Source organism: Nyctereutes procyonoides, unplaced genomic scaffold (assembly GCF_905146905.1).
Source record: "Nyctereutes procyonoides isolate TBG_1078 unplaced genomic scaffold, NYPRO_anot_genome, whole genome shotgun sequence".
Classification (NCBI taxonomy): Eukaryota; Metazoa; Chordata; class Mammalia; order Carnivora; family Canidae; genus Nyctereutes; species Nyctereutes procyonoides.
This window is the reverse complement of record NW_026575030.1, coordinates 34056133-34065718: the sequence shown is the minus strand read 5'-3', so window position 1 is coordinate 34065718 and position 9586 is coordinate 34056133. Positions and strand designations below refer to the sequence as shown.

Genomic DNA, 9586 nt, shown 5'->3' with positions numbered 1-9586 from the left:
TTTTATGAATTGATAGTATTTCTGAAAATTAGTGTGAAGGTAGAGACAAAGAAGGACCAATTGAAATAATAAATACATAAATAAGTAGATAGATAATAAAATGTTATTCATATTTTGTTAGGCAATGGTTGATATTTTCATGGCATTATATCAGCACTCTTAAGAGTTTATAAAGCAAGTGAGAAAATAAAATTTGTCAAAAAGACATCATGATATTTAATAAGATGCACAGTGACTAGAGGGAGTTCATAGCAGTAGAAGCTGGAGAGATCTGGGAAGCTTCAGGAAGGAAGTGATCCTTCAGCTGGGTCTTGGCGAATGGCTGGCAGGTTGACCTCTCCCACATGCTATTCTCCCCTTTGCACTGAACTACCGTGTTTCTGCTTTTATCGGCCTGATATGCTGAGCTTTTACCTAAGATTTATTATGTATCTAAGAGCAGGTGGATTCTTTGATATGCAACATCCCTGTGAAATACAAACACTCTGAGTCATGGAAACAATTAGAAAATAAAACTTTAAAATACCTTACAATGGAAGAAAGTAGGAAAAGAAGTTAGAGAAACAGTTTTAGCAAAGTGCTTAGAATAAAAAACCCATATTTTGGGAAGGATTAATCAGTGATACAGTAAAGTAAATGAGGAACATAGGAGGCTGTTACAAGAATTAACATGTGAGATAAAAACACATATGACAGTGGTCACCATGCAAAGAAGCAATGGGCACTTGACACCTAGTAAAGAACACATTTTTACAAAGCAATGGAGTCTTGATTAAGAACACGAATAATGCTGGGGCCCCTGGGTGGGGCAGTCGGTTAAATATCCAACTCTTTATTTTGGTTCAGGTCACGATTTCAGGGTTTGTGATATCGAGTCCCGCATCGAGTTCTGCATTCAGTGCAGAGTCAGCTTGTCCCTCTCCCTGCTCCTCCTGCCACTCACTCTCTCTCTCTAAAATAAATTAAAACAAATCTTTCAAGTTTTTCCCTCTGTCTCTGCTCCTCCCCATGCTCACTTGCTGTCTCTAATATATATAAATGAATATTTTTAAAAAAAGAATATAAATAATGCTAACATACATTAATGTTTTAAAAGAAAAGAAGGCTACCACAATCACTCCAAAGTTTCCAGTCAGGACACCTAGAGAAATAGTCACACCACTTACAGAAACAGGTAAGGTAGAACAAGGAAGGGAGTTAGAGAAACGATTGACTTGGTAGGTACATAGACTCTGAGATAACAGCAAATACCCCAATCGAATGCCCAGCAAGATGGGAAATTTCAAGCCTATAAAACCTTCAGACTGGATTGAGTATTTGCCAAAGGTACATTAAACCTAATTAGAGGTATATCACATTCTTGTCCAGCTAATTAGTCAAATACCTTAGATGGAAGAAAAAAATAATTCACATAAAAATGTCCATTAAAAATGGTTTCTAATACACCAATGAGGAGGAAGCTCAAAATTATGATTTATTCATATAATTGAAGGTAATGAAATGATTTTGTTCAGATAAGGTGAAGAAATTTAGGATTTCCAGAGCAGTAGCCAAGTATGATTTGTTGGCTTCATCCATAATCTTCTACATGGGAGTCTCTTTTGGAGAAAATTTACGCTTCTTCCTCCTAATGCCTTTATAAAAGACTGGAGTTCATTTCACTACTTCCCCTTTGGCAGATTTAATTTTATTTTGTAGTTAACAATAACTAGTTTGGGAATTATACTGTGGTGTCTCTTGGTTTTGAATTTTCATTGAGTCTTTTTATGAAAAATTACAAACTCCTCAGAGGGACCGCTGTGGTTTGTTGCCATGGATAATTGTCTCTAAATAAACTCAGGGTAGTTAAGTGGATATGAACAGATGGAAATAAATTGATGGAAGTTGACTATTGTGCCTCTTGGCTCCTGTTGATTTGTCACCAGCAGCACATCTTTTTGTCTTGTCATGCCTGGCATTTTACGCATTTGAACTTCAACAAAGTCATCCAGATTCCTCCTCAGAGCCTGCATAAAAGTGAGCTCGAGGCTTGAGCCCTCTAACCAACCTGACCAGAGCCATGGTAGAGACCAGTGGCCTAATCACAGTTCTTGAAGCCCTACGGAAAGGAAGTTAACCCATATTGGTATAGTTGCCTCTCCTTGGCTGTGTTCAACTAACTTCAGTTGGAAATGCAAGCAAACTCTGTTTAGCATCACCATTTCTCCACGTTGACTTTACACACGGGGAACATAAAGCCAGGGTAAAGGAGATGATTCAGCTTAGTGTCTAGTCATTCACTGAACTAATTCCACAACTAGTTATTAAGTGCCAACCATAAGCTAACGAGTGTTCTGGACACTGGGAAGATCACAGTGACAAGGCACAGCCTCTGCCCCAGTGGATCTCACAACTTAGTAGGGGAGAGAGACAAGTCATCAGGAAATTAAAATGCAACATGATAAGCATAAGGTCAGAGTAATAATATGGGAGCTCATAGGAGGCGCACTTAAAGCAGTCTTGGTGAGTGGCGAAATAGTTTCCTAAAGAAGAAACATCTTCATTGTGATTTGAAAGATGAGTAAATGATTGGTCAGGAAAACAATTCTCTGTCAAACTTACTGGCTATCCAATCAAGCTTGGTCCTTGGGTAGTTTCAGTATAAACCAATAAATGTTTCTAACACCCATGATAGAAGTTTCAGGAGGATACCAGAGAAATAAAAATACCAAGATGCCTGCCCGCAAAAGATGGCAGTTTTGTTGGAGAATATGGAATCAAAGCAATCAGAACCAATAAGGAAATAATTTAGAAGAATATTTGATTACAAACAAAGATACCTGATATAATAATATTGTTGTAGGAGAAATCCTCAGAGTTGTTCAACAGCCTTCAGTAAGAAGGTGGAATTAAGCTGAGGCTTGAAAGATGGACAGGCGATACAGCTGAGGCTTTGCATCTTCTCTTTCGGATATCACAAATCTCAAGTTACAGGTAGGTTCTACTGTAATGTTAGTTCTGAATTTTTTTTTTTCAGATTGGTTCTTTGCGAAGCCATTTTTTTCCCTACATCAATGCTTCTGCATTTATTGTGTTTCTGAGAAAGATAAGCTGAAGCCCTAATCCTTCGTACTTGTGAATGTGACCTTATTTATTATAGGGTCCGTGCGGATCAGGTTAAAATGGGATCGCACTGAATTAGAGTGCATCCTAATTCAATATGACCAGTGTCCTCGTAAGAAGAAAAGGGACACAGAGACATGCACAGAGGGAAGGTGATGTGAAGACACACAGGGAGAATGTCATGTGGCAACAGAGGCAGATGTTAGAATGGTGTGTCTGCAAACCAAGGAACGCCAAGGAGTGCCTGCAGGACCAGAAGCTAAGAAAGAGGCTTGGAACAGACTCTTCTAAAGCCATTGGAAAAAGCATGATCTTACTGACATCTTGATTTCAGACTTCCAGCTTCCAGAACTGTGAGAGAATACATTTCTGTTGTTTTAAGCCAGTTTGTAGTACTTGTTTATGGCAGCCTGCGGAAACTAATATAGACACTCAACAGGGCGCTTGAAAGGAATTTGGCATTTGTGAACACTACATGAAAAATAGCTTTAAGATTGCTTGAAATATAGGGGCACCTGTGTGGCTCAGCGGTTGAGCTTCTGCCCTTGGCTCAGTTCATGATCCCGGGGTCCTGAGATCGAGTCCTGCAAGGATGCCTGCTTCTCCCTCTGCCTGTGTCTCTGCCTCTCTCTGTGTGTCTCTCATGGATAAATAAATAAAATATTTTTTAAAAAAAGATTGCTTGAAATATCAAATGATGTGGGAAGACCAAGAATTCAGTAGCAAGATTCAGTTGAAAATCACCCAGAGTGGCTGCTGCAGATGGTGAGCTTCCCACAGGAAGGGTTGAGCCCTCTGCCTCACGGGCTCACCCATGAGGACTCACGGAGCCAGAGGACACCAGCCACGGCAGCTCCGGCTTGGTTCCTTGGGGTTCTGACCCTCTCTACCTGGGAATATCATTTTAGAATTAAAAAACCATAATATTTAAGTGTTAATATTTTGCTCAATGCATACCAAAACTGAAATAGTATTTTGTGTACTGTTGATCAGTTGATCAGTTTTACAGTACCACATGGTTATTTTACAGCTTATTTTGAAAATGAGAAACAAAGAGCTGGCGTGGACAGGTATTTATAATCCACAATGTTTGCAAGTACTATAAGTAAAATATGTTTTGTTATTTTAATATAAAAAGATCTTGGGGATCCCTGGGTGGCTCAGTGGTTTAGCACCTGCCTTGGGCCCAGGGCGTAATCCTGGAGTCCCAGGATCCAGTCCCACATCGGGCTCCCCGCATGGAGCCTGCTTCTCCCTCTGCCTGTGTCTTTGCCTCTCTCTCTCTCTCTCTCTCTCTCTCTCTGTCTCTCATGAATAAATAAATAAAATCTTTTAGAAAAAAAAATATATAAAGATCTTCCGGGGCTGGAAGGACAGCAGAGGCCAGGCACCTGCATGCACCCACTGCCAGGCAGCCCAGGAGGAAGGTCTACTCCTTGGAGGAGGCCACGAAGGAGGAGGCCAAGAGGAAATCCATGAGGTTCTCAGTACCTGCTTCTGCAAAAGTGGAAATGAGACCCAAAACGGGAGCAGGAAAGGATGAATCTTCAGACAAAAAAAGTGCAAAAGGGTAAGGGGGAGCAGAGGGCAAACAGGAGGAAGTGACTAACCAAAAAATGAAAAGAGACTTCTCTGCAGAAAATGGAGAAGCTCAAAAGGAGAGTCAGCCTCTGATGAAGCAGAAGAGAAAGAAGCCAAGTCTGACTAATGTCATATTTCATGTCTTATCGGTGCTCCCTGTTTCAAGAATATTTTTATCAACTGTTTTATAAATGCAGGTTTTAGTAGCTCAAGATACTGTTTTAAGAAGCAGAGAATCCAACCTCATCCCATTGTTTAAGTGTAAATGCTTTTTTTTTTTTTTTTTAAAGAGGTAAAATCATTTGCTGGTTGTTTATTTTGTGATACAACCAGAAAATTGTAGGATATGGAATACCAGAGGTTTTTGATTGTCTTGGGTGTCAGCTTAACATTCCATAGATGGGGGTAGTTTTTTATCCTGTAACACAAAGCATACTAACTGGCGATTCAGAGCCAGTCGTGCATTTAATATGTCTTGAATATTTTAAATTACTTTTATTCCTGTGTTATTTTTGGTAGATCGTTTCCTAAAGAAAACCACTCCTTGATCTTGGCTCTCCCTGTGAGAAATTCGTGCACTCTGTAACATCTTTGATCGGTGGCCCGCTTTTCCCAGTGACTTTGTTCGTGTGCTGGAAAAAGGTTGAAAATTTGAACATGTAGTATATGTGATAATAAATTGTGAATTAGTGGGGCTTAACACTTGGCAGTATTGATGATCGATGTCCTGTTAGGGAAGATTTGCCTCCAAATTTTAAGTTAGAAAGTCACTGGACTAACTGTTTAGAAAAGAATCACAGCCACATGGTTCTTTTGATGTAAGCACGGATGTTAAACATTGTGCATAAGTTGAAATCTCTGCATTCCGATCCTCAGAATGACCAATAACACCTCAATTATGAAAGAAAACAACAACAAAAAAGATCTGAAGTTTACTGCGATGCCTGTGAAATTAGCTAAATGAGCCAAGTAAGATGGAAGAGACCATCTATACAAGAGGTAATATTACTAAATATGTGGGAGAATAATCGGATTCGTTCACAAAAGTAAAAGTAAACTTTGGAATAATTTTAAAAGTATTAGTATTTTTTTTGGAAAAAACACATCGCACTACATATTTAGGACGTATACATTTGTATTGATGGTGGCATTGTAAACATCCCCTTCCAGCTCTACTTTCAAATATTCATGTGGAATCTGACCACTTGCCATAAACCTCTCAGCTACCACCATGGTCCAAGCCACTGCCACCTCTTTCCTGTGATATTATAACCCTTCCTAACTGGTCCTTCTGCCTTTATTCTTACCCCATCACAGCCAATGCAGTAGCAAGACTAATTCTGTTGACAAGTCAATCCACGTCGTTTCTCTGTTTAAGACCCTCCAGTAGGGGCGCCTGGTGGCTCAGTGGGCTAAGGGGCAGCCTTGGGTTCAGGTCATGATCTCAGGGTCCTGGGACAGAGCCTCTGCATCACATAGGGCCCCTGCTCAGCGGGGAGGCTGCTTCTCCCTCTCCCTCTGCCCCTCCCCTGCTGGTGAGCTATCTCCCTCTCTCTCTCTCAAATAAATAAATAAATAAAACCTTTAAAAAATAAAAATCAAAATAAATCTCTCCAAGAGTTCCCTATTTCATCTAGAGTTAAAAAATTCAGAGGCCTTACCGAATTTGTCAAAGCCGTAGAAGAGCTGGACTCTGTTACCTGTCTAATCTCTCCGCTGTTCCATCCACACGGACTGCTTGCTCTTCCCAGGACCAGAACTGTGCTGGGCATGTCTCTGCCCAAGGCCAGCTATTCCCTCACCTTTTCAAGTCTTTGTTCAAATGTCACCTTCTCATAGGACCTCTTAGACCATCCCTATCATAACATCTGCCACCCTTTACATTCTCCAGGCTCTTCCTTGCTTTACTTTTCTTCAATGCACTCATCACTTTCAAGCATCCAACATAATCTGCTCATTTAATTTATTTCCTGTGTTCTTTCCCTGTGGATATAAGCTGGTGAGGGCAGGAATTTCCATCTGTTGATGCCTATATTTTATTGCCTAGAATAGTGCCTGAGATATAGTAGGCACTCCATAAATATTTATTCAGTGATGGGATAAGCTATTTATCTTAGCATTATTTGAAAGAGTGAAAGATTGAAAACCACTTACAGGTTCAACAAAGGATTAGCTAAATGAATAATGATACTTTGCAATAGAATATCAAATGCCCATTACAATAATTATATTAACTGCTTCCTTTGTATAAATGTTTACAGTACGGGAGGGGGGAGTACCTGGGGAGCTCAATCAGTTACGCCTCTAACTCTTGATTTAGGCTCAGGTCATGATCTCAGAGTCTGCACTGTGTGTGGAGCCTGGTTAAGATTCTCCCTCTCCCTCTCCCTCTGCCCCTCTCCATATGTTTGCATACAGGTGCCCCCCCCCCCGCAATGAGATAAATGTTTATAATAAAATCATTTTAAAAGTAGAAGACAAAACAATCAGAACAACCACATCAAATTGCCTCTGAATATGTTAATATGATGGATACATTTTGGGTTTTTAAATAATAATGTCTTGATGACCATGAAATGTTTTAAAGTAAAATTGAGCTGTATTGGAATACTGAAAACAGTACTAGAGTTATATTTTTATCTAGTTGGATTCATTGTCACTTCTTGGAATTTAAAATAATAAAAAAATCCAATTATATTCCGTTGATTAAAACTAACAGCTTCATTTCTGAGAGCAGAAAATTAATTGGTTTATTGAAAATACATTGATGAAATAAAACTTCTCTGTCCTGGGATACTGAGTTCAACTACTATGAAGTTTAATTTTACTCTGTAAATTATGAACATAGAGTTTTCCTATTGATACAAAAGTAGGAAGGTGCCATTATGTTGATAGTACATTTACATTCTTTGAATTTAAAGTAGCTTAGGGAAATTCAGGATTTTCAAATATCTTGATGTAAAACCTTATGTAACAAAGCCTGAACATCAACAAGGGATTTCAGGGCTTTAGAAAAAACACTGCTCATGAGAAAAAAGTTCCCAGGATGGAGAAAGGCTGATATATTGCCAGGTAAATTTATGTTTAACACATAGGTGAAGATATTTTTTGGCTTTGTTACAATTACTGCCATATCCTCAATCTTCTCTAAAAGCCTGCAACACCTACAGTCTTGTATTAACACCATTGCAGAACCAGGTGCATCCTTGGAACAACGCAGGGCAGAAAACAGAAAACAATCATGGGAGACACACTGGACCTGTGGCTGTACATACTCCCGCACACCTCAGGAAGGTGACCTTTGGCCAGGGAAGACCTGAGGGACCCTGGACCCTCCTCCCGTGTGGGCAGAGACGATGCAGGTATGGACACTTCAGTCATACATAGTTCCTTTCTGATCCTCAAGGTTAGATCTTATTATGGTTAATACAAATTCATGAGACATCACACATGGCAGTTAGTTTTTTTTTTTTAATTTTTATTTACTTATGATAGGCACACAGTGAGAGAGAGAGAGAGGCAGAGACACAGGCAGAGGGAAAAGCAGGCTCCATGCACCGGGAGCCTGATGTGGGATTCGATCCTGGATCTCCAGGATCACGCCCTGGGCCAAAGGCAGGCGCTAAACCGCTGCACCACCCAGGGATCCCAGCAGTTAGTTTTTTATACTCAAAAAAAAGTACAAATAAGTGAATAATTGCATCACCTGGGTGGCTCGGTTGGTTGAGTGTCAGTCAGACTGATTTTTGGCTCAGTCATGATCTCAGGGTTGTGAGATGTGGCCCTGCATCAGACTCTGCATAAGATGTGGAACCTGCTTGAGATTCTCTCTCTCTCTCTCCCTCTGACCCTTTCCCAACTCTCTTTAACTAGAAAAAAAAATTTTTAAGTGAGTAATTAATATAATTAAATGAGTGAAAAAATAAATGAGAAAATGAGAAAGAAAAGAGGAGGGAACAAAAAGCAAAGAAAAGAAGTAACACTATCCCTATATTTGAAAATAAAGAAAAAGAGGGATCCCTGGGTGGCGCAGTGCTTTAGCCCCTGCCTTTGGCCCAGGGCGCGATCCTGGAGACCCGGGATCGAATCCCACATCGGGCTCCTGGTGCATGGAGCCTGCTTCTCCCTCTGCCTATGTCTCTGCCTTTCTCTCTCTGTGTGACTATCATAAATAAATAAATAAATAAATATTTAAAAAAAGAAAATAAAGAAAAAGAAAATAAATGACTGTAAAATATTGGAATGAAATAGGTAGATAAAAAGGATTTTGGAAAAGGGAAAAATTGAACTAAGCTGGGTGTCTGGGAATGGAAACCAAAGGGGACAAAAGAAAAAGCCCAGGGGCACCTGGTTGGCTCAGTAGGTAAAGCATGCAGCTCTTGATCTCAAGGGTGGGAGTTCAAGCCCCACATTGGGCATAGAGCTTATATATATATATATATATATATATATATATATATATATATATATATATATATAAAAGTCTAGTTGTTGGAAGATATCTAGTTCCCCCAACAACAGCATGTCTAGGTTTTCTCAAAATTATGGAGGAATCACAAATGCAGAGGGAAGGATGTCTTCAGCCTAGAGGGGATAAGAGAGCTGTCAGTGGGAAGAAAAACATAAAATATTGCTTTTAAAGGTATCCAGTGATACTTATTCTCTTAACACTTTGTATATTTAGGGTCAATCTTGCTGAAAGAGTATTTCACTAATATTATGTTATATGCTGTACAACAAAACACGACTTCATATTTTAAAAATCACATATTACATCTTGAGGCAGATATCAAAGAATTCAACTCTTTTATGAAGGGCATTATTATTTTTCCATTTAAAGGCTAATATTTAAACTGACTAGTTTTAGGGGCACCTGGGTGGCTCAATCAGTTGAGTGCTCAGA

At 39.5% G+C, this 9586-nt stretch overlaps 1 pseudogene; it reads left to right on the top strand.

Moving 5' to 3' along the window:
- Positions 1 to 3799: 3799 nt before the first annotated feature.
- Positions 3800 to 4810, top strand: LOC129503712 (non-histone chromosomal protein HMG-14-like; annotated as a pseudogene).
- Positions 4811 to 9586: the final 4776 nt, after the last annotated feature.